Raw genomic sequence first — 24,440 nt, forward strand, 5'->3', positions numbered from 1 at the left:
GAGCAGTTGAGTCAAGGTAACAAAGCTTGATTTATTTACAATATGTATTTGTGATTTATCAATTATGTAGCAACTCTGACAGTACTTCTTACCCCAAAGTGTTTTGAAATGAGGTTTACTCATAGTTCCAGTTTGAAGTACCTCCTTATATAATATGTCTGTCTGTATTCATTATTACGTGCTTGGGCGCTACTGTTGTTCTGTCTGCCTGTGAAAAGGAGCTGGACATGAAGTACAGAGTTTGTTCTGAAGTGGTTATGATCTAACTAAATGAATAGGCAGAGAGAACTATTGTCTTCAGAACAGGTTAGGAATAGAGGCATAACAATTTCAGTGGCTTATATAAAATTATGTGCAGAATCTTATATACAAACAAGGTTTATTGAATACTGTTATTGATTACCGTATTTTTTCATGATTATTTTAAAATGAGAGGAAGATTTGTGTCATAATTATGACTCTGGAATCTTACCTTTAAAGATCAGTTGAAAGAGTTGAACTGAAAGAAAAAACAGAGCAGTTTACTGAATGATAGAACAAAACTCTTCTCAGCTGAAAGCTGAATCCTGGGGAGGCAATGATTCTCCTTGAGTAATTCATATCAGTCTGTTGCAGAGGAGGAGAGAAAGAAAAGTTGAAACTGGGATGGGGAATATGGTGTTACAGCTTTAAGGGCTACTTTACTTGTCTCCAGGGCTCACATTTAATTTGGAGTTCAGTTGAGCAGTTTGCAAAATCGATGTCTCTGTTCTGATTCACCTTGAGACTCTTAGGCATATCTTTATTAATCCTATGATTCAGGAAAAAGGTGCTTGTGTGTCTGAAGACACCCACCCATATCACAAACAGAATATTGTTCTAATTCTTTCTGGGATCTATTTGCGTGGTTATCTTAGTTGCACAAAGCAGTAGCTGAGTGAGCAATAAGCTAAATGACCTCTCCGGCTCTGCAGCTTCCTTATACTGCCAGGAGTAGCAGCACTTACTAACAGGTTGCTGTTGAGAATGTCAAAGTAATTGGCTCCCTCGACCTGATAAATACTTCATGCTTCCTGAGCTGTGCAGTAGCAGCAGGAATTAGTCTTGCCTTTTATTGCCTTCCCTTCAGGCTGGCAGAGAGGTAACCACCCCAGCAAGTGTGGTGGAAGGTGAGGCAGTCTGCTCTGTGCTTGACAGGAGCACCGGAGCCTCACAGCATCTGGTCATGAGCTCTGCAACTACGAGGTATGTGGCAGACCAGGGAAAACCAGGTATCTTTGGTGATTTTGGCACTCCTATTACTTATGCGGAAAGATTAAGAGCAACAGTCAAAAGTTGAAGCAAATGGGATGATTTGCTGCTCCCTCCAACTTTTTTCCATGTTTCTTTTCAGTATTTAAGTTACAAATCCAAGATCTGTGTATCTATCTGTATTTTTTTTACTGCTCTCTTTTTGATATTGCTGAATGCTGTCAGTATCCAACTACACAAACCAAACAAAATCTCTGACTCATTCTGCTAGGAGAGGGGTTGGCGACTGCTTGATTTCACCATCTGGAGCTTTGCTCCAGACAGACTTCATCAATCTTTAGTGCTGTCAGCCTGAAATGGAGGGGACCATGCAGCTTTTTTTAGGAATGCAGAGGTCATGTAATCCATCATCTGAATACCAGACACAATCTGAAAAGGGTTGATTATTGGTCTGAAACCTACTAAATTTTGTGGCAGTGTTTCCTTCAGCTCAGCAATCCTTAGGTCATGGTCCTCATTGTATTCACACTTTTAGGAGCAAACCGTGTCCCTGACACTGAATCACAGGACTCAGTCCAATACACTTCTGGAACTCTAAAGTTCAATTCTCCCAGCTTACTACACTTTCTCATTGCCCTTGTGATTTATTCATGGCAGAATGAAGTTGATCCTTAAGGCTACTCTCATGAACAATTTCAAGTCATGCTTGCTAAAAGTTACTGTTTAAGTCTGTGTTCTGTGACTGCTTTGTACTTTGAAATCCAGTGTGTGATGGGGAGGGGGGAGGAAGTGGAAATACATGTTAGAATATTTTGTGTAATGTATGTAGTTTCTCTGGGAAAAAAAAAAAAAAAAAAAAAGAAAATGCTTGAAATATTTAAATAAGCTCCTGCATGCTTACTTCCAAGGGCTGAAGGTAATTAACTCTTGGAAGCACCTAGCACTTTATAGAGCATTGTGTACTCTGCCAAGGGAGAGTGTAGCAAGGATTTGGGTCTTGCAGGGCTGCAAGGAGAGCCAGGGCTTGTTCATTGGGGTGACAGACTTTAGTCCTAAAGTTAGTGTAGCACAGCAGAGTTCCGCATGGGGATAAGAAACACAATCCAAAATGAGCTGTAGTCAACAACATCCATGCCATTTTTCATAGAATAGAATTATAGAATTGTTTGAGATGGAAGGGGCCTAGGCTAGATGACCTTTCTAACTCCCCTGCAATGAACTTTCAGAAAGTAAGCCTTGCCTTGTATGTTATGCTGCATCTTTAAGGAATGCCCTGTGTGTATTGGAGCTAATCACTAAATAACAGATAAGCCTATGTAGTTGGGTGCAGACGTGCTTGTAGTTTGCCCACACTTAAAGCTGTCTGCATGCTAGTATGGAGGCTCAGTATCAGGGGTAGTTCAGTGTTGCATTAGAAGATCATGAAAAAGGCAAGAACAGTGCTGTGGCTTCTATCATTCCTACTTTAAATAAGCTAATCATAGTCGTTAAACAGTTAAAAATATAGAACCATCAATTTATATTTCAAATTAATGATTTTCTTATTTTGTTAAAGAGAAAGGTTTAAAGATTTGACCTGGGGTATTTATAGAGAAACTCACATGGTAGAATAATAGGAATGCGACTGATGTAGTTTTCAAATTGTATAGTTTACCTCGGGGCAAGCAGCATGAGAAAGGAAGCAGCAGGGAATTGGGATAGTGAAACTTATCAACAGTCTTCTTTTGCGATGAAGAACAAACTGCCTTAGTCCTGCACATTTTAAGTGCTCATCCCAGGTTCTTGGGGGTGGGTGGGCTGGGGAACATTCTATGTGCAGCCTCACGATAAGCAGCTGTTACCTTGGCAAAATCATCTCTGAAAATGAGATAATCCGATTTGAATGGAGCAGCGGACACCCAGTTGTTCTGCCAAGTGAGGAAAAAGCAGGGAAAAAGAAAGATTTTTTTTTTGCTGCTGCTTCCTTTGTATTTTGCCATGATTCAAGGACAGATAAAAATCTTGGCCTGGTTTCACTTCTTGTTTGTGGCCCTTGATAGCTTTGTAAGCTTTGGTTGTTGTTGCTGGAAGTGACAAAACTGACTTCATTCTCCGCGGCATAGTTCTTGACCGTAAAATTTAGGCTGTGCTAATACACAGGGGTTTGGTTATGATTCAGCAAGGAATATAAGCATGTGTTTGATTTAAAGCATATTCTAAGCCGTCCTGTGTTCAGCAGAGCTTTCAAGCTGCTTGTGTTGAGGACTTGCAGGGCCCAAGAATGCACAAAACTTCTCATAATGTAGAGGATTTGTTGATACCTGAGTATTCTGCACCTTCAGGGGTCCATTTCGTATTTGTCAGATGCCACAGTTGTTTGGCAATTTCACAATACAGTTCTTAAAGTTTTTCACCTTCACTTTGGAAGAAAAAAGACGTGTATTTCACTGTGACTTTCCTCCTAAACCCTTTCTCTATATTTTCTCAAATGGTCGCAGTGTGCTAGAGCTTGACCCAGTCTTTCTCTAGGTGCAAATATAAATATCTCTTACAAACAGCCTGAACAATATGGTGTGCAAACCACATTGCTCTTCCATCAGCTTCCCTCAGGCCCTGATCCATCAGAAAATAGTCAGGTCACCGAATCTTCATGTTTTCTTCTCTTTGCAGTTCCATGTGGTGCTGTGTGTGAATGTATGCTGAGGTTATGAGTAAGGCTAAACCTTGCACGGTGGGAACTTGGAAATATCCTGTGATGTGAGGAGTAAGTGCAGACATGGCACTAACAAATAGGCCAGAGGATAGGTGTCTTTTTTTAAGGAAGACCATATAAAAGCAGACAGGAGAAAGTCCTTCTCTTACTGTGTATTTTCTGATGGCTCAGAGGGTTGTTTGACTTCCCAGACGTGCTCTGTAGTGGAGAGGAGGAGGCAGAATTGGCAACTGATTGGGCTCAGCTGCATTACACTGAGAACAGAAGGAACATGGAATAGAGGAAGGCTAACAAAATACTGAGTCTCAGTCTGGGGAATGTTCGTTCTGCTAAAGAAAAGTGTTTGAAAATGTTTGTCTCTAATGCCTAGCTTAATGTGTGGTGACTTGCTGAAGAGGGAGAGTAGCAGCAGCAAGGCCCATCTGAAACAGGCTCTGCCAAGTGACCTGCAGAGACTCATTTTGCAGGGTGGTAATCTGTCATCCTGAGGGCATTGTGCTCATGGGTGTCTCCTCTGTGTGCTGATAACCTTGTCAGAGCCTTGTGACTATCGTACCTGAATGCCTTTATCCATGTGATTTTAATTTTACCTGTTCTGTTCTGTTGCAGATGCATTTTTCTTTTTTTTTTAGATTTAAGTGTCACATTTCACCCTCCCTGCTGTTGTATACACTGTATTTACCATTAAACCACAACATCCTTAAGGTAGGGTTCACCCTAAGCGAAGTGTCTGTAAAAATTATACACTCAGAACAAACCTCTGCTGTGGGGAAAAAAGTTACCACAATAATCTGATCCCATGTCAAAGGCAGTGAGTGACTACAATAGAAACATACATTGGTATTGACTACTCAGATGAGGATCTGTCTCTCTTTGGGTTTCATTTTCATATTCATATACCTACTTTTTTTTTTTTCCATCTGTAATTGATGAATCATCTGCCTGGGGACTCTTCCTGGCACTGTGAGTGAGCCAGACTTCATGACAGAAGATTAGGTCTTTCCCAGCTCTAACTCCAGTAGTTTAACAGCTTCACGTAGATGCTTTTTAAACTTGTGTAACAGTGGCAGTTCTGAAGGTTAAACGACTGCCTTTCAGCTTCTGCACGGCAGTTACATGGGATTAGGTTTTGTCAGTGGGGTCTCTAGGTACTCATCAATCAGAATGCCCTTCCTATGATTTCTTCTGCTTTCTCTAATCTTTCCAAGGAAGCAAGTGACTTCTCACTGGGATTGTGCAGATGATGGTATTTTTCCCTTTAGTAAATCACGAAACCTTTTTGTTCTGCTCATAGAAGAGGTTATTGTTGAAGTTGGAAAAAAAAATCCAAATGCTATCTCTTGAGAGAAAAAAAAAACAAAAAAAAACTGTTGCTACTGATAGATACATAAGAAGGCCTTTGTTGCGCTCTGTGTTCAGATGTCTGATTCGTTTGGCTGAACCCCTCATCCCAGCATGATTTCTTCTTTTACTTCCAGAATTTCCTTCTGGAAATACCAGTTTGTTTTTACATTTGGGAGTTATGGTGTATATGGAAAGGAAAATGACAAATGGCGCCAAATAAAATCACAGAATCACAGAATGGCCTGGGTTGGAAGGGACCTCAAGGATCATGAATCTCCAACCCCCCTGCCGGGAAGGGCCACCAACCTCCCCATTTACTAGACCAGGTTGCCCAGGGCCCCATCCAACCTGGCCTTGAACACCTCCAGGGATGGGGCATCCACAGCCTCTCTGGGCAGCCCATTCCAGCACCTCACCACTCTCCTGGTAAAGAACTTCCCCCTAACATCCAACCTAAATTTTCCCTCTTTCAACTTAAAACCATTCCCCCTTGTCCTGCTGTTATCTACCCTTTCAAAGAGTTTACCCCCTTCCTGTTTATAGGCTCCCTTCAGGTACTGAAAGGCTGCAATGAGGTCACCCCACAGCCTTCTCTTCTCCAGGCTGAATAAGCCCAGCTCCCTCAGCCTGTCCTCGTAGGGGAGGTGCTCCAGCCCCCTGACCATCTTTGTGGCCCTCCTCTGGACCCTCTCCAAAATGTATGCCTTCAGCCAGCTATTGGTGTGGTGATTCCATTGCATGCTGGGTAGTGTAGCTGGACTTCATGAATTATGTTCCCTGTGTAAATACTTGAAGATTAATGCTTAGTAGCTCATACTTATACTTCTGAGAGGACATTTCTCACGTTCTTTGAGTGGATAATATAACAAATGTAGTAAACTAAATTGAATCCAGCCAGCTTATAAGTGATGTTTTTCTTTATGTTAAGCCCAAATCTTCCTCTCAGAGCATTATTAATCCTGTGATGGTGATGTGATTCTGAAAAAGAATATTGCCAGCTACATCTAGAAGTCAGAACAGAGTGCAGAACTGGACTGTAATTAAGTTTGAGGACATAAGTTTAAGCCAAAGAAAGTATTCTTAAGACACTGGTCTCAGTGGCTTCCAGGGTGATATGTAACATTTAAAATGCAGAAACTGAGAGAAAGATGCCTGCAGCCTGAGAGTTTGCCGTGGCTGGGGTAGAAGTGGATCTGTGGCTGGGACATGCAGTGGTGCATCCTCTTGTGTCTGACAGGGCCTTCCTTGAAGTGCTGTTTGGCCTGACCCGGGAAGCTCTTAGGTTCTGCTGGCTCCAAATCATCTATAGAGGCATTTTCTTTTCTTGGAAAAGTGCATATTTGTCACCTTTGAGGTGTTTCACAGAAATTTATCAGTTTTGAGGACCTTCTGACGAAGTACATGTAGTAATTAGCTGAAAGGAGCCTGGTTTGCAGCCATGAAAGCTGGTGCATTGTGGTCAGATAGGACTGCAAAAATGTGGATGGACTTGAGAAATCTACTGAGGGATCTGTTTCCCAAGGGACTCTCATTTTGCATTCAGGGACTAAAAGTTTGCAGATCTGGGTACTGGGAGCAGAGTATAAGATAAGGGGCCTATGATGTCATGTTGCAAGAGGGCTGATGGGAAAGCTATCATGAATCAACAGGTTCTGCCAAAATACAGGATGGGTATGACCCACCCAAAAGACAGTAAGACTGGAAATGGAGGGAATTAAATCAGTGTTTGTCACTTGGAAGAGGACTTGCAAGTCATTTTGGCATAACATCCAGAGGCAATATGCCACTGAGGAGTACTTTGTGTGTTAAAAGGAGAGGAAGTAGTGAATATAGCTGTAAATTGTGACATGTCTTTCCTGATTAGCAGTAACATTAGATCATTTTAACTGAAGTCATTGTCAAATAGCATATGACAAAGTAATAGGTTGCAGAATTAACTACATTTCCTGAAAAGTTCACAGACTGATTCTTCTGATATTTCTTTGTGCTACTTTAGCAGCTTGAGGAAAGAAGAGCATCACATATTTGACTAGTAAAGATTATTATTTAAGGGACAAAAAGTTTGTATGTACAGAGCCTTCAGTGTAACAGCAATTTTTTTTTTTTAAAGAGGGTCAAAGCTCTTGGTCTAAAGAATTTAGCAGCTCTCAAGCTAAAAGCTTTGTTAATCCAGAGAATAGGAGAAAGCAGATCAGCTTTCCTGAGCTTTAATGTAGCAAGCTGCTGCCAGGCAAGTAAATTGATCTCAGAAAGGAAGGAACAACAGATTTGGAAATGCAATAAAAAATAAAATGTGGTCATAAAACACGACATAAAAGCATATGTTTAGTGCATTTTTTATTTTTTTATTTTCCATTTTGTGGTGTGATTATGCAATAGCTAACAGCAGCTATTATCCAAATCAGAGGCAGACAGGCTGAAATACTGTTTCAATTACCCTGTTCACAGCAGCTCACTCCAGCCCAACTATAAATAACTGGCAGATCCTCCATTGCTCCATGGATTAAGATTAAAGATATACAGATAATTTAAACCCTCAACGTACACTCCTCCTGTGCAGAATGTATTCTGAAGCCATTTGGTTGTACCTCCCAAAATAGAAATGACTGCTGGAAGACTACCATTGAATGAAACATTAGACACTGGTATTCTGTGGCAAGATAATGGTAGACTAAGCCAAGCATTTCCTTTATCTATATAATGCTATGTGTCAGATAATTAGGAAATGTTTTTTTTTCTTCTCCTCTCTCTTCTTCAGTCTTCTGGAAAAATGAGCCAGTCTGTGTCTGACTTGCTGTCTCCACAGAAGGGGGCTGTATTCCACCAGCTTGGGTGGGGGGAAGCTTGTTCCTGCAAGTTCTTCTGTATTTAATCTGTTCAGTTAAGATGATATTTAATACAAACACAAACATAACTCCTCCATTCTCTTTCTCCCTCCCTCCCTCCCTCTCTGATGAGAGAGCTGTTACTGTACCTGTAGGACATCCAGGTGACAAAAGAAGCTAAAATATATATGGAACACCATACTGCAGGAGTTTGCTTATTGTCTGAATATCACTGGGCTTAAAATAAACTGGATTCTGAAACGTAGATGGGGAATAGGAAGAGAACATGAGATTTTTAGGGAGCTGAGTCGGATATTCATTGACATGTCAGACGGTTCATTTCAGTGCAGCCTGTTAAACTGAACAGTATGATTGTATTTCCTAGAGAAAGAAGGTGCTAGCTAACAGACTGAGGGACCGTATTTGTCTTTGAGCTACTCACAGAAAATGCAGTTAACTCAGTGTAGAATATTGCAGTGCCTACTTTGAAGAGACCAAGTCCTTTTCTGAATCTTGTCCTTAGCTGTCAATTTAACTTCGGATTTGTATGTATGGACATCCTTCTAGAAACAGACACTTGATGGATGCACTTTCTCACCAGACTGTTAAAATAGGATGTTGTTTTCTTCTTACTCTTCAGATGTTACTGAGTAGTGTTAAGAACTCATACCAGAATGTGAGAGATGTGATTTTAGTTCCCTTAAATTGGCAGGACCAAAGTCTGCATGTGGCATGGGCTAATTGACTGACCTAGCCATCAGATTCTGATGAGTTTTCTGATTTTTAGTGAACAAAATATTAATTGAGGCCAAGCAAGTAAGAGTGAGAATTGGTAGCTAACTCTTTTTGCAGCTGTGAAGTCTTGGGTTTCAGGCTTATTTACTTCATATTAGACGTCCTTGGATTTAGCATGTTCTGTTCTCCTGAGTGGACTTTGCAGTCAGCATACTCTGAAGTAATTCACTCTCTTTTTTTCCCTTTGTTTTCAATGATTTTTGCAACTTTAATAGGGAGGTTAGATAATGCTTTTTGGTTTAAATGTTGGAGAATTTAAGTAGGATCTTGATTATAGTCCCTACAGGAAGGGAAGGACCTTGAATCCACCATTGTTTTCAATGCTTTTTACAGTCATTGTGGTATGAGGTAAGAGTGAGTGAGTGGAAGAGAACTGTGCTACGTTGGAAAAAAGCAGAAAACTGCTGAGCTGGGGAGCTGTGCTGCATGCATGACCTGGATAAGCTACTTCTCAGCACTTCTCAGGATGTTGTGGACACACACACGTGCAGACAAAGATGACACATGAAGAACTTAGATATCTAACTAAGGAACTCCAGTTTCTTGGTTAGATGGGTTAACTTTTATTTTGCTCATTTCCATTCCCCTCTGTGGCTCTTAGATATCATCTGTGTTTCTGGCAGTTTTTAGAATTTTTTTATTCTTTTATTTTAACTTTTATTTTGCTCATTTCCATTCCCCTCTGTGGCTCTTAGATATCATCTGTGTTTCTGGCAGTTTTTAGAATCATAGAATGGTTTGGGTTGGAAGATCATCTAGTTCCAACCCCTCTGTCATAGACAGGGACTTCTCCCACTATACCAGGTTGCTCAGAGCCCCATCCAGCCTGGCCTTGAGTATCTCCAGGTAGGAGGCACCCACAACCCCCCCCAGGTAACCTGTTCCAGTGTCTCACCACCCTCTAAGCATTAACAGCAATCTAAATGCTTTATATATCCTAAAGGAGTTTGAGAGGTCTGTACCACTTGCTGGAGTACTGATGAAGTAACTCCCTGTCTTAACAGAGGGAATTTGCTCAAGCTTTTCATCACACATTCACTGCCTACGTGAAACTTTAACTCTTTTTCCCTTTGCAGTGAAATCCTGCTGATTTATACTGAGCGATAATGTACCAGACAAGTGTTAGTGTACACGGTGGGGAAATAATGAGAATGAAGAAAAAAGAGGAGTTCAATATGAAAGGATGCTGATGACTTGAAATTCTCAGGGGTACAGTGAGTACTGGAAAGGCTGAGCCACTGTGGAAATTTGGTACTGTTGCTGTCAGGCTGAGGGTTAGTCAGCTTTTGTGGAAACAAGAGAAGACAGCTGCCTGCCCCAGGTTCCTCTCCAAGGGAAGTGGCTGAAGTGAATTGCTTCATCTCCCAGGCAATGCACTGTGATAAGGATGTGCAAGAGTTGCTCTGCTCTTCATGTGCATTAGGTACAGGTGGGAAGGAGTCATGTTAGCTGCAGTACAAGGCAGGGAGAAGAGGTGTTCAGATCCTGCTGAGAGTTCTCTAACTAGTTTAGGATTTTAGATGCCTTTAGAAAAGACTTGGTATCACCTTTGGGATAGCATAGCGATAGGATGATTTCTGTGGTGAGAAAGCTTAGGTGCCAGAGGGCTCTTTCAAAGGAACTGGCTGAATTGCCTTGAACAAAGCCAGGAAATCTAAGTTCCCTCTCTTCAAGCTTCCATGTTGCATTAATCTCTTGTGACAATGCAGTTGAGTGGGGGAATTCTCTTTAGTCACTGAAAATAGCAGCAAATACAGTTATCATAGTGGAAAGTGCAGAGGCTCAGAAGGCTTCAAAGCTTTGCAGAGCACATTTGTTTTCCTAAGTTTTGTGGGGCTAAGGAGGGGTCAAGGGTTATGAAGTCTCTCGATTTCTTTTCTAGCTAGGTTTTGAAATTGCTTAAAGCAGACATAATAGATGAAGTTTACCATCTGGAAAAAAATAAAGAAAAATGCCGTGTACATGTAGTCTGGCTACCTTACAAAAACAGTAGGAACTGAAGAGTCTGGATACAAAGTACCTCTTGTTCGAACTGTGGCCCTTCTTTTCAGCTACTTTCTTCTAAGTGCTTTCTTGTAGTGCCATTAGAGATGGCTCTATACCAGAGCTAGGCAGGCTCTTTGAAAATAATGATAATGAAAAATATCTTCATGGCAGATATCTTTTTGTATTTGTGTTTCTATAGTTGTATTGTAGAAACAACTTGAGTTTTGTGTGTTTTGATTTCATGGAATAGAGTAAGGTGTTCTCTGTAGCCATCTGAGGGAATGTTTTCAAAGTCAGAAAGTAGACAGAGAAGCCATAGTCTGTTACTATTTATGCTTACGTGAGTGGAGCCTGCTAACCACCACTGATTTGAATGCAAATTCAGGACTTGCTTCCTGCAAATAGTCTGCATTTGAGTTTGTAATTCACTGTTCATTTGCCCAATTCCTGCCAACAGATAATTTCTCTTGGAGAAAGTATGAAATGGGTACAAATACTACGATATTCCAGTGACTGTTTCTGTTCTGTGGCACTCACCCTGTGTTCCTTGAAGTAATGCATTAGGGATCAAAACATTGTTATTATCAAAAGGAAGGAAGGGAGTATGCTAATATCACAGGTCAAAAACAAAGCACTCATGGCTCATATGATGGAAAAGTGCTTAAATCTGAGCATCTCCAGCTCTTGATTTGTCTGTATGCTTTGCCTTGAAGAGTGAAGGAACAGGGGTTGTTACAGTTCTATATTAGGGAGATCTTGTACATGACCCAGAGGACCCTCTTTTATTCTTTGTATGTTTCAGAGGCACCAGCTATCCCTTCTCTATGCTGTCTTTACTACTTTCACCATCTTTTTAGACAGTTTGTCACTGAAAAACGCAATGCTGTCTTTTGGTTTGCAGTTGTTTTCTCTCAAAGCAGATCAACAGGGGAAGTTTCAGAGTGAAGTTCTTAGATTGCATACCACTGCCTGGTGCCAGTATCAGGTGTATTTCCTCTTAGTTATACCTCATAGAACACAAGGAAATAACTGGTAAGGAGTATCAGAAATTGTGAGCAGGAGATAAGATTGGTGGGGTAAATCTCTGCTGAACTTGTGAGGGAGATACTGAAGTGATACTCCCTGCCATTGTTGAATAGAGAGAGGCAACTTAATAGAAGAGTGGAAACAGGTCCCAGCTCAGTTTCACAGGCAACCCCCATCCTGACCTACCTCGGTTCCCCAGGTGCTCTATGCAGTAGATTTGATACTTTGGAACTTGAGGAAGAGTGAGTGAGGATGCAGTGGGAGGTCCACCCATAAGGACGTCTAGGGTCAGATTGATTCCACACCTCAAGACTGTGTCCATCGAGACGGAAAAAAAGAGTGATTGTTGTAGGTGACTCCCTTCTGAGGAACAGAGGGCTCTTAATGTCAGCCTGACCCTACCTGTAGTCTGCCTCCCTGGGACCTGGGTCAGGGATATTTCTAGGAAACATCCTAGTCTAATTCACCCCTGTGATTATCCTCTATTGATAGTTCAGGCCAGCAATGACGAAGCTGCTGAGAGAAGCATGAGGATTATCAAAAAGGGCTTCAGTGGATTGGGGTGGTTAGTGGATGGAGAGGGCGTACAGGTTGCATTTTCTTCTTTCCCTTCAGTGGTGTGGAGGGATAGTGAGGAGCAGGAAAACCCATCTCATAAATACATGGCTGAGAGGCTGGTGTAATCACAAGAATTTCTTTTTTTTTTTTTTTTTTCCTTTGACCATGGGGTGATTTACCTGGCACCTGATAGGACTCACTTGTCACAAAGGAGGAGACAGACCCTAGCCCAGGAGCTGGCAGGGCTTGTTGAGAGGGCTTTAAACTAGATATGAAGGGAGGAGAGGATAAAACCAGGCCCACTGGAGAGAAGCCTAGGAGAATGATGAAGGGATTGGGGGTGAGGCAAGGGGCTTCAGCTAAAGTGCATCTAGACCAATGCATGCAGCATGGCCATCAAACAGGAGGAGCTGGAAGTCATTGTGTAGCAGGAAAACTATGGTTTAGTTGCCTTTATGGAAACATGGTGAGACCACTCCCATGACTGAAGTGCTGCAATGGATGACTATAAGCTCTTTAGAAGGGATAGACAAGGCAGGAGGGGTGGTGGTGTGCCTCTCTGTATTAGAGAGTGTTCTGATGTTGTTGAGCTTGGGTCTGGGAATGATAAAGTTGAATCTCTATGGGTAAGGATCAGGAGAGTGCCAATAAAGCAGGCATCCTGGTGGAGTAAGTTATTGGGAATTTGTTAGGATGTGCATGGAGAAAATTAGAAAGTTAAAAGCCCAACTTGATCTCAACTTGACATTTGGGGTAAAAGAAGAAAAAACTTTTTTACAAATATATTAGCAGTAAGAGGAGGACTAAGAAGAATCTCCACTCTTTACTGGGTGTGTAAGGGAACATGACCACTGTGGATAAGGAAAAGGCTGAGATTCCCAATGCCTTCTTAACATCTGTCTTTAAAAGCTGTTGATTGGTCACAAATGGTGTTCTCCAGGAGTCAGTGTTGGGTCTTGTCCTGTTCATAATCTTTTTTTGATGACATGGATTTCAGGGGATTGAGTGCACTCTTAGTGATGACACCAAGATGGGAGAAAGTGTCGATTTCCCTGGGGGTAGGAAGGCCCTGCAGAGGGATCTGGTCAGGCTGGATAGCTGGGCAGAGGCCAATGGGATGAAGTTCAACAACAAGTTCTGGGTCCTGTGCTGTGGCCACAGCCATCCCAGGCAGTGCTACAGGCTTGGAGCAGAGTAGTTGGAAGACTGTAGAGAAGATGCATCTGGGGGTATTGATTGCCACTTGGCTGAACATGAGCCAGCAGCATGCCCAGGTGGCCAAGGAGGTCAATGGCATCCTCACTAGTATCAGAAATAGTGCAGCCATCAGGAGCAGGGAAGTGCTCATTCCTCTATACTCAGCCCTGGTGAGGCTGCATCTTGAGTACTGTGTTCAGTTTTGGGTCTCTCTCTGCAACTAATACATTGAGGCCTTGGAGTGTGTTTAGAGAAGGGCGACAAATCTGGTGAGTAGTCTGGAGCACAAGCTTTGTGAGAAGCAGCTGAGGGAACTGGGATTATTTAGTCTAGTGAAGAGAACAGTAAGGGGAGACCTTATCACTCTACGACTACCTGAAAGGGAGGCTGTAGTGTGGTGGGGGTCAACCTCTTCTCCCATGTAAGTGGTGATAGGACTAGAGGAAATGGCCTCAAGTTGCACCAGTGGAGATTCAGGTTGGATGTTAGGAAAAGCTGCTTCTCTGAAAGCGTGGTCACGTCCTGTAATGAGCTGCCCAGGGAAGTGGTGGGGTAACCATCCCTGGAGGCGTTCATGAAATGTTTAGATGTTATACTGAGTGACATGGTTTAGTGGGAAATATTGGTGATAGGTGGATGGTTGGACTTGGATGATCTTGTAGGTCTTTTCCAATCTTGGTGACTCTTGGTGATTTTATAACTGTGAGCCTGTAAAATGAAGACCTAAGTGCCACTTCTCCATAATTAGTACCATTACATTGTTACTTTTATTTCCTATGTACTTAATTTTGAACTAAACACTTTCCTACTTAGAACAAACGCTTTTCATTCTGTATTTATTCTACAACATAGTGGTTAATACATTTTTGTTAACTTAAACTGTTCAGAATGAACTGAAGGAAATTCAACCAGTCATGAAGTTGTTAAAAGACAACTGTAAGGAGGTCTGGGATGTGTGCTAGTTATTAGTGCTCTTGCCAGGCATATTGTCATTCACAACATGTAGAGAAAACAGAGATCCTTAAAACTGTTCTTCTATAGCTTGCTCACTGAGATGTGATGAAGTGGTTAATTCTATTTTCAGAAGAGCAGACCATGGATAATAGGTCCAGAAAATGAGTTCAAAGTCTGATTATATTCCTGACAGATAATCTGAAACAAAACCATGTGTGCTTTTGCCAATGGATCTGCAATTGCAGAGCTGAAAAGAATTTGAAGAACAAGACCTTGTAATTAAGCTTTTAATTGTGGATAACTCATTCTGCATTATGACAGAGTTACTGTGTGTATACTTCTCTGAGAATTTCACAGTCAAACAGTGTCAGGATCAGCAAGAGATAACACATCAAATTAATCTCCAAAGGCTGGGCTGGAGAGGAATCCTTGTACTACTGAAATGGTGGGCTATTTGTGAAACAACTTCAGTAAGTTGCAGCAACTTCATTTCCACAAAATCTTTCCACAGATTTGTCTTAGTCTCAGGTGGCTGCAATGTTGCTCCAAAATGATGAGCATTGTGAAGAGACTCAGCAAGAAGAGCTGCCACCTGGTTGAAGATGGTATAGGGCTGGGGGCCTGCACTGTCTGCCACGGGGTGCATCCTGGGAGCTTGCACAGCTGTGTTTGTAGCTTCTGAGTAGGGCAGGGTGCTCTAATGGGACCCTTTTCTGCCATGACAGTAAGTAACTGATTCTTAATATACAGCTCTGTGATTTGATTCATATGGTAATTTAATCAGACAAGTTTATGAGTTGGTTGCTGATAAGCAGGTCTGCATGTAGAGCTCTGCTCACACAGCCACCCTTCTGCCAATCTGAATTCCTTAATGTATACTTGCTTGTTTATTGAGGTGTGTGTTCTCTAGCTGACTTCAGGTACCTCTCAGAACTTTCACAGCATTAGGATCTATTTCCTTTTTGAGAAGAGGTCTGTGGATTTATTACATTCAGCTGGGAAGCTCAGACTTCAGGATTTTCCCATTTGCATAGTTTGTTGCAAGTTGTTCAGGACAATTAAGATGTCTATACAAGGGCAAAGCAGACATCTGGAGATCTCTCCTATTGATTCAGGCCGGAGTCTTTTTGCTATTCAAAAACACACATCTGAGTCAGAAGTGTTAGTCTCTATTATTCCAAGCACCTTGTACCAATACTTTCTACCAAGAGTAGCACAGGAGAGTGATGTCTTACCGTGAACTGAACAGCGGCAATGAAAAGGTGCTTTTTCCCCTGTGTTCAGTGTGCTGATGAAAGCCTGAACATCTGGGCTTTCGGGACAGAGAAGATAGTCAATAACCTGATGAGAATTGTCAAGTAATGCTAAACTCTGAAGTGCCTTTAATGGATTTGGCCAATAAGCTGCAATTATTTTACAAATGTGTGTTGCATTCATTTCTAAGTCCATCTCCCTACTTCCGAAATATCCCAAGTACTTGGATTATATGCAGTCTGTATGTAAAATCTATTGGTATATCACAAAGGGACTTTATTTGCTTATTCAAAAAGTACACACATAAGGTACCTAATTTTCTGTAATACATTTTCCCCTAGTTTTTATATGAAACCCATATTAAATCATCATCTGCAAATTTTCATTGTATCATAGAATGGCTTGGGTTAGAAGGGACCTCACAGAGCATCCAGTTCCAACCCTTCTGCCATGGGCAGGGTTGACAGCCACTAGATCAGGGCCCCATCTAGCCCAACCTTGAGTACCTTCGAGGATGGGGCATCCACAACTTCTCTAGGCAACCCATTCCTCACCACCCTCATTGTGAAGAATTTCTTTTTCTTTATACCTAATCTAAATCCACCATCTTTCAGTTTAAAGTCATTACTCTTTCCCCAGTCACTATTTGCCCTAGTAGAAAATAAGTTCGTCTCTTGCTTTCTTGTAGGGTCCCTTGATATAATATCAATCCATTCTCTACCCAGCCTGTATTTGTGCGTGGGGTTGCTCTGACCCAGATGCGGCACCTTGCACTTGGACTTGGTGACCTTCATGAGGTTTGTGTGGGCCAACTACTTTAGTCTGTCCAGGTCCCTCTGGATGGCAGCCCTTTCCTCCAGCATGTCAGCTGCACCACACAGCTTGGTGTGGTCAGTAACTTCATCGTAGACATTTAAATACATATTTTTTTCTGTCTTTGTTTTCTTTGGAGGTTGAAATTTGTCCAAGTATCTCAATAGAATTTGCCTTGCAACATTTAAAAGAAGTGATCTCCAGATGCCTTTAGTATGTGAATGTCTCTAAATATATTTTATTTCTGTTGTACTGTACTACTTAATGTATACACGTTCATTTTAGATTAATAACATGGCAATATAAAGACTATCTTACTATACTTCAAATTTAATTGCTCACAAGGGATTTCTTTTCCTTTAAATATTCAAAAGAAACTGTAGGGAGGTAGAAAAAAGGACACTATTAGATTATTCAAAATGGAAATGGGGCTCAGTGCAGGAGGTAAGATTTTGCCATTTACTACCCAAAGCAAATAAAGGTGGCTTTCAGATGTTTAGAAGTACTTACTTGTGTACTTAGCAATGCCTACTGTATTGCTGCTTACCCAAATGTGCAGGTATCTGTTTTTTTTTTTTTTTTTAAAGAATAAATACTGAGAAAGATCTTTCGCTTAGATTGTGACCGGACCTCCAAAGGGGGAGGGGGGGGGGAGGGGGGGAGGTAAAATAATATTGATAGAGAGATAAGTAGAAAATTTTCAAAGAGACAAGGGGGTTCTAGGGAGGGTGTCATACTACATGAGCTCCTGTGAGAGCTGGAATATTTGTCCCATTTTATTTACCATTAACTGAGTAGTAGACACAAGCCCCTGACCTAACTGAAATAAAATATTCTCACAATTGCTACTGAAACCTTTAGCTAAAATAATTTTCTTCTGCAAAACTTGCCTAAAGTGGAAGTTAGATCTGAAGTGTTTGTGACCTTTTATCTTTGAGCAACCATTAAAATCTGATCTCTTTTGCCCAAGTGAGTTCCTCAGAATAAAGGCAGGAGATGGGAGGAAATAGGAAGAGGAAACATTGTGACACACAGAAGCGTTAAAGTCTCCATGGAAAAGGAAATGCATTGGCCCCATCTGGCATCCCGCCTCTCTTTGCCAGCTCCTTTTTGTAGGAATTGGCATCTGTGCAGACAGCCCTCCTCAGGGTTTTGCTGTTTAGGGTTAATCTGACACAGGAGCTTCTGACTGTGTATGCTGACAACAATGCTGGAGGCTCAGAAAGGTACAATATGCCCCTAAGCTGCAGGGTATTTACATTAGAGAAGGAAAAGTGCATGAATCTTGTCACTTCAGAACAAAATGGCTCCCACCAGCAGAGTTCCTCTTCCAGAAAGTATTTCTAGGCTGCTGTTTGCCTTCATTGACTGATCTGTTTAAGCCACAGTGTGCTTACCTTTCTGCTCTAGTAGCTTATTAATGTCACTTCAAGTTAACAGTATTCATTTCAAGTAACTTTTGTGTTTTACACACTGGTGAGACTGCTGCAAAAACAGAATATGTTAAGATATGCTCAGGTAAAGGGAATAGCTTTCAGATTAGCTACTGTGCAGTTTTTTGCCTACTGTGTATAACACGGAAAAATAACTTGATATCTCTATTCTCAGCGAATTTATTCTATTAGCAAAAAAAAATCTTAAGAGTGAAATATTTTTAACAGGGATCTTTTGTTCCCTTGCTGCAGGGGGGGAGGCTGTTTTTGTACTATTCTCTTACTTTCACGTGGAACTTGAGTAGCTCTAATCATGGCTATGTTACAATTGGTGCAATAGAAAATTCAAAAGCTGCTGAGGATAACTACTATGCAGTTTATGTTTCGTAGTATCACCAAGTTCCCATCCCTGCAATCTTGACACAGAACCTGTCCATGAAGTTTTACACCTTGCTCCACCTTCTGTGCTGCACCTCTTAGAGTCAATGCACTAAAGTCCCGTGGTGCTGCTAACAATTGAAGGTTTGCAGGTCTTATGTCATGGAACAGACTCCTTATGTATTCACTGCATTTCACCATGGAGGTTTCTTCGATGCTTTTCTTCTTTTAAGAGGGAAATAACTTACTGGGATATTCCTAATAATTACTCCACATAATCCACCCCATGACTACAGTCACTCAAGCTTCTCAGTATTTAAAAGGAACTGGGGAGGTCACATGCAGGTCTTGTTATTAGGATTAGAGATCAGCTTGCTCTATTATGGGGTATGAGAATTGGCTCACAGTACAGAGGGGAGAACACCATTACATGGTTGCAACTTTGAAAAATGATGACAGTGCTCAAAGTAAGTGCCTGATCCTCACATGCTCCCACATACACTTTGCCCTATTGTAGCTTCCTTCCCGACATCTACCAATAGTGATGTGAATTTTGCAGCTCTTCATTCTTTTATGAAGCTGCAGATTCTGTGGCCGAAGAGCTGGGAGCACTTAGAGATGTGACTAGTGGGGTTGAAATGGTAATGTATTTATGTGATTATGTTTCTGGAATGAAGAAAGATAATACATATGAAAAGGCGTATGCAGGTCTGCTCTTGGAGTGTGCTAGAGCATGGATTCCGCTGGTTGCATGGAACCTGGAAACAGCATGAAATTACTTCTCATGATAGCTATAGGCAGAAAATTGGACATAAGGGCAAGAAGAATTCTAGACCAAATCCTTCCCCTTTTTCAGGGTCTATTATCTGTTTATAAATCAATAGGGATATGGTCATTAATATTTTAAAACAAGACTTCAGAATTTCAAAGTCTTTTCTTTTTTTCTGCTTGTAGCTTGCTAACCATACTTTTCAGCCTTTTTAGCCATTTGAAAGAAAAAAAGTAACCTTTTTTAAATGGAAAGGAATTTTCCAGCATGTTAAGCACTTGTTTAATTGTCTCTCTGTGTATTTCTTATGAAGTATTTTGAGGTTTAGTTCACCTGGACATGCACCAGAACTGTGCTCTGAGCTGAGGGAGGGCTGTGTATTGCTGTTCTGTTTGCAGTCAGCAGGAGTTTTGTTAGAACTGAGTCTTTCTTGGAACAAATCGAGACTATTGAATTTTGGTTGCTGCTTTTAAAACAATTGGTAAGATTTTTTAGTTGCTTCAGGGTGTTCAAAAGACTCAGTGGCTTCAGTACCAAACTTCTGGAATGTAACAGATAGATTCATAGAAGAGCTGTACTACTGGAAAGCTGTACTACAGTATTCTCTAGAGCCCACACAATACTTTTGTATTTAGTATGTCATGGGAATCTCAGTGACTCATTCACTCTAGTACACCAAGTCTCTGTAAAAGATGATGGGATAAGAACCATTATTTTTTTTTTCTAAAAGCTGGATGAAAGATGTTGCTTTCATACTCCCATGTCTCTGCGTTGACAGTATACCCCCCTGGAAAAGTCTTGAGAATACTAAAAAGGAACGCACCAGGATAGGCTGGACCTTTCACAAACATTTTCTCAGTGACGGTCCTATGTGGTTGCTTTCAAAACTAGAGCAACATTTTTCAAGGTTTTCCAGTCAAGATTCACAGGTGCTCAGTATTCACTGGGTATGAATAAAAGACTGAAGAGAGACTTCTGGCATCCTGGTTTGAGACTGACTTTATTCTGACCTTGGCATAATCTTGAACAGCCTTCATCCTGTGCATTAGGTATGGACCACCAGAGGCCAGCTTTGCATGTTCTGTGTACAGTCTTTTACATAAATCAAGAAATTGTTTAACACAGGAAAGAATAATACTCTTTCTCTAAGAAATATTTAATGTGTGTATAGACATAGATGTTTATATGTGTTAGAGTTGCTGTGTGATAAACAGCCCGGCTACATCAGTTGCTCTTTCTGGAGCCTTTTATTTGCCTGAGGTAACTCCATTGGCAATACAGTGCCTGCTTCTCCACAGCTGATCCTGGGGTGCACAAAAAGAAACTTATGCCAAGTGCAATGGCTTTCCTATCACAGCAGAAATGTGGAAAAGAAAAAAAAAATCAATGTTGCCAAGTGAGCAGAATCAATACAGAAAGCAAAGTTAGCACCAGACTACTTAGAGAACATCACCAGCAATATGAAGTCACTTATACCTCACAGAACAGCCACAACACGGCAAGTTAGAAACTTGCTAATGAGTCTGATAAGCCTGTAAGGTAGGGACAGTGTTACTGAATTCAGATTGGTTTGGCTTTGGGCAGCCTTTACAAGCCCCTGGAGGATCTTTAAAGGAAATATAATGTCTTATCTCAGAGCACTATTTGCAGCTCAGGAAGAGTCAGAACCATGAAGGATGATTTGCTTTGAATAACTACTTTAATGTGTGTGTTCATTGCAAAAGGGTAGGCAGAAACTATTAAGTTGAATCACTACTAGGTCTGTTCTTATGTTGTTTTCATGGCTTGCAAAGTACAGATTGTAAGAGCAGGTCTAAAAAGTCAACTTTTTATTGTCTGGAATTGGGAAGCAGTAACTTGTCTGACTTCCAACAAAGGCCTGCAGGGAGGGAGGAGGGCTGGGTGACCAAAGTAGCGCTCACGTGAATGCTTTGTGGCGCTGCTTTTGCAGTTTCATTATGGGAATTCTTTGCTGTAACTGCAAGATTTTCATTGTAGCAAAATGGGCTATATGCTCCCTCTTTATCTGCCCACCTAGGCAAAAAATGATAGCCTTAGATAACTACTAAGAGGAGGAGGGATGATATTCAAAAAAAAATGTGGCTGATTTTATTCAGAAGAAAAAAGTTGCCTGGAAATAAGTAAATGGTTAATTCCTTCTCCTTTAAAGGAAACAAAACAAACAAAACAAAACAAACAAACAAAAAAAAACCTGCTGACAGATATTATGCAAAACCAGAAGCAGTAGCTCGTATTAAGGCTAATGGTTCTGACTTTCAGCTTGATTCATTTTTAACTAATGTATTTGGACTACTTGTGCTGATTCAAGGTCGACATTTGTAGGTTGTATGCAGCATATGGTGAGTACCTTAGAATTGTTTCTAATATTTTGTGTCTTGTTAAGCACACTAACAGGACACAATTTGTTACTAGAAGTCCTTTTTTTAATTTCCATCTGCTCATTCAGATGCCAAGTGTAGGATTAAAACAAAAACACAACTGGCACGCGCTGAGGCAGTTTCACAAAAACCACTTTGTAGCTTAATGACATTGAAGTCCATCAAAACGCTAAGATGTGCATACCTCAAGGATGTGCGTGGCTGTAATGGTGATGGGTGATGGGGACTTCTGCACACACTTAAAACTATGCTTGGGTCTAAATACTTTTTTGGAGCATTCTTCATGCCTGGCAAATGGTTAGTGCCAAGTAAATAAATGTTCTACCAGGGAAAGATGGCCTGGTGAAGGGGAGTCCCTTTGGAGAAAGCCTGGTATATGCGTTCATAGCTTAAAATTTAAAGGTCAATACTGTATTTTTATACCACTTTTTAGATAACACCTCTTTTTTTTAACTGAGTAGACCTTTATAGATGTGTTGCAATAAGCAGCCTGAAATGTGAGAAAGGACCTTGCAGACTAGTCTTGTATGGTGTTTTTAATGCCCTGCTGTGAAGTTTAAACCTAGCAACGTGAACATCTGGTTCCAGTGTATGAACATATGGGTAAGTTGCACTTGACCATTTAGCTCCATAAACAGTATTACCTGAAAGTGTTCACTTATTTTGAATCTCTTAAGTTTCACTCTTGATTGCAGGCACCTTTCACATAGCTTGAATTATAATAAGACAAAAAGCAGAAATGGCTTTTGTTGTCAGGCTGACAGTTGGTAGGCAAAGCCAGACCCAGGAGTCTGCAGCTCGTTTCCCAAAATCATGCACGGAGTGCTAGATCTGAAGATCAAATATGTTGTGGTTGTCTTGGATTATTGGAAGAAGCAAACTCCAAATCAAAATTTGAGACAGGGAAATTTTTCACCGGTCAATCAATGTCTGTCCCACACCATAAAAGCTTCATTTTGTCTGTCTAGGAGTGCAGAAACTTTTTATGTTCTGTGACATCAAAATTGGAGTTACCTGAAGGCTTTAACCAAACAAAACTACACAGGCTGCTGTCTGCATAAAAGTAAAGCTGCTTGCTGTCTTTTTCTGCAGAATATTGAACTTCCATTTCCTAGCAAGGATTGTTTTGATTGTGTTCTGCACAATGGTAGCACTTAGGAGGAGAAATTCCACTACAGAACTGTTTGCATTTCTACCACAGTCATACTTAACTGGGATTTCCTTACTGAATGGCCCTAGTAGATCAAGAAGAGAAACTCATATTTTAGCCTGCATTACTGGAGCACCCCCTATCACTTCTGCACGGCTCTGAATCTGCTTACTTTATTCTTTCTACCTGGAAAGTTTCTGTGGCTTGTCTCAGGTTCTGTCCATGCCTGCTTGCCTCTTTGAGTCAACATGTGCTGTGCTACTCTCTGTAACTAGTGCTGCGTATGAGACTTCAGTCAGACTTTCCTCTCCTCTGCGTTATGGGAGAGGTCAAGATGTTGCAGGTAAACTCAGTTTTTAATTTGTGTCAGTAAATGAATGGGCCCTTTGCCAAAGTCCTTGGCTCTAAGTCAGCTACACGTTCCTAAGTTTCTTTGCAGTTTCATGGGAAACGCTGGCTTTGCTTGAGACAAACTGTATATTTGAACATTTTAAAAATCTCTGCCTTTGTATCTTTGCTGCTACATTCCTCTCTGCAGAAAGCTCTGCCTTCTTTAGTCAGTCTTGGGCTGTAAATTGATACACTTACTCTTTTTCAAAATTTGCTCTGTAGGGATCAGAATATATTAGCTCTGAAATTCACTGGAAATGTTTGTCATTATTATGGGAGCTTGTCAAATTCACAGTCCACGTGGAATGCAGAAGCAACAGAAACATCCATTTTAGTGTTGATGGCAGTGCATTCCAATTATCCCAGTGCTGCTCCAGGAGGGTGTTTTTTTTTTGTCCCCAGGAAGCAGAATTACATGACACCATGTGCTGCAAGAACAGGTTTCTTTCCTGATTTCAAATGCAAGTGCAGGGTAAATTGAAAAAACAAAATCTGAGACTGGAGGAGTCCAGGAGTGAGTAGTGAAAGGAGCCTGATGGAGTTAAAATAGCATATGGAGATAGAAGATCAAATTTCAGTTTCAGTTAGACCTTTTCAACCACTCAGGAGTTAGTCAGCCATTTTTCAGAAGCTAGGTCTCTGTATGGATTGATTTGTTATTGTTGCAAAGCCTTTTGCTCAGGGCTCAAAACCTTTTAGCTATCTACCTTCTGTGGTGTTTGGAACAGAGCATTTCCCATCCCTGAAAGTCGATCTTGAGGCAGAGTGTTGTCAGGGATGGTAATTCTCTTCTGATCCTTCTTTGATAGAGGGTAGGGCCATTGCACTTTCACAGCAATTACATGCTCCGCATAGGAGAGGCTGTGTTATTAAGAAAGAGACAAGCTCCTAGAAAGCACTTCTGGAGGCCTGTGAAATTATGTTCAGTTTTTGGAATTCACTGGACTTTGTAAAGCATTTGTTGAATGTTCTGCCTTCTGGTCATTCCGACTCCTTTTCTTTCTGGAAAGGCAATGCAATTTACAATCTGTAAGGCAGATTCAGGACTGCTTTGCACCTGTTTGTCACAGTTCAGATCTCACTGAAATACACGTATTTAGATGCCAAAAGCCAGAGATTTCTGAAATTGCTATTCTGATGATGAAACACCCCACATTTGTAGTGAGGAGGCAATTGCGTATGTTTATTGTAGTGTTTGAATTTTTTATTGATTTAAAATAATACGAACAGTTAAGTTTAGCTGTGAA

The 24,440-nt window shown here is 41.0% G+C and overlaps 1 long non-coding RNA gene across 2 annotated transcripts in view; it reads left to right on the forward strand.

Moving 5' to 3' along the window:
- Positions 1 to 1,106: 1,106 nt before the first annotated feature.
- Positions 1,107 to 24,440, forward strand: part of LOC107053614 — a 317,001-nt gene continuing 293,667 nt past the window's right edge. For both annotated transcript variants that reach the window (XR_006939633.1, XR_005860929.2), the window contains exon 1: positions 1,107 to 1,224. This is a non-coding gene — a long non-coding RNA (uncharacterized LOC107053614). The remainder of the gene's footprint in view (positions 1,225 to 24,440) is intronic.

This window comes from Gallus gallus, chromosome 6 (assembly GCF_016699485.2).
Source record: "Gallus gallus isolate bGalGal1 chromosome 6, bGalGal1.mat.broiler.GRCg7b, whole genome shotgun sequence".
Lineage (NCBI taxonomy): Eukaryota > Metazoa > Chordata > Aves > Galliformes > Phasianidae > Gallus > Gallus gallus.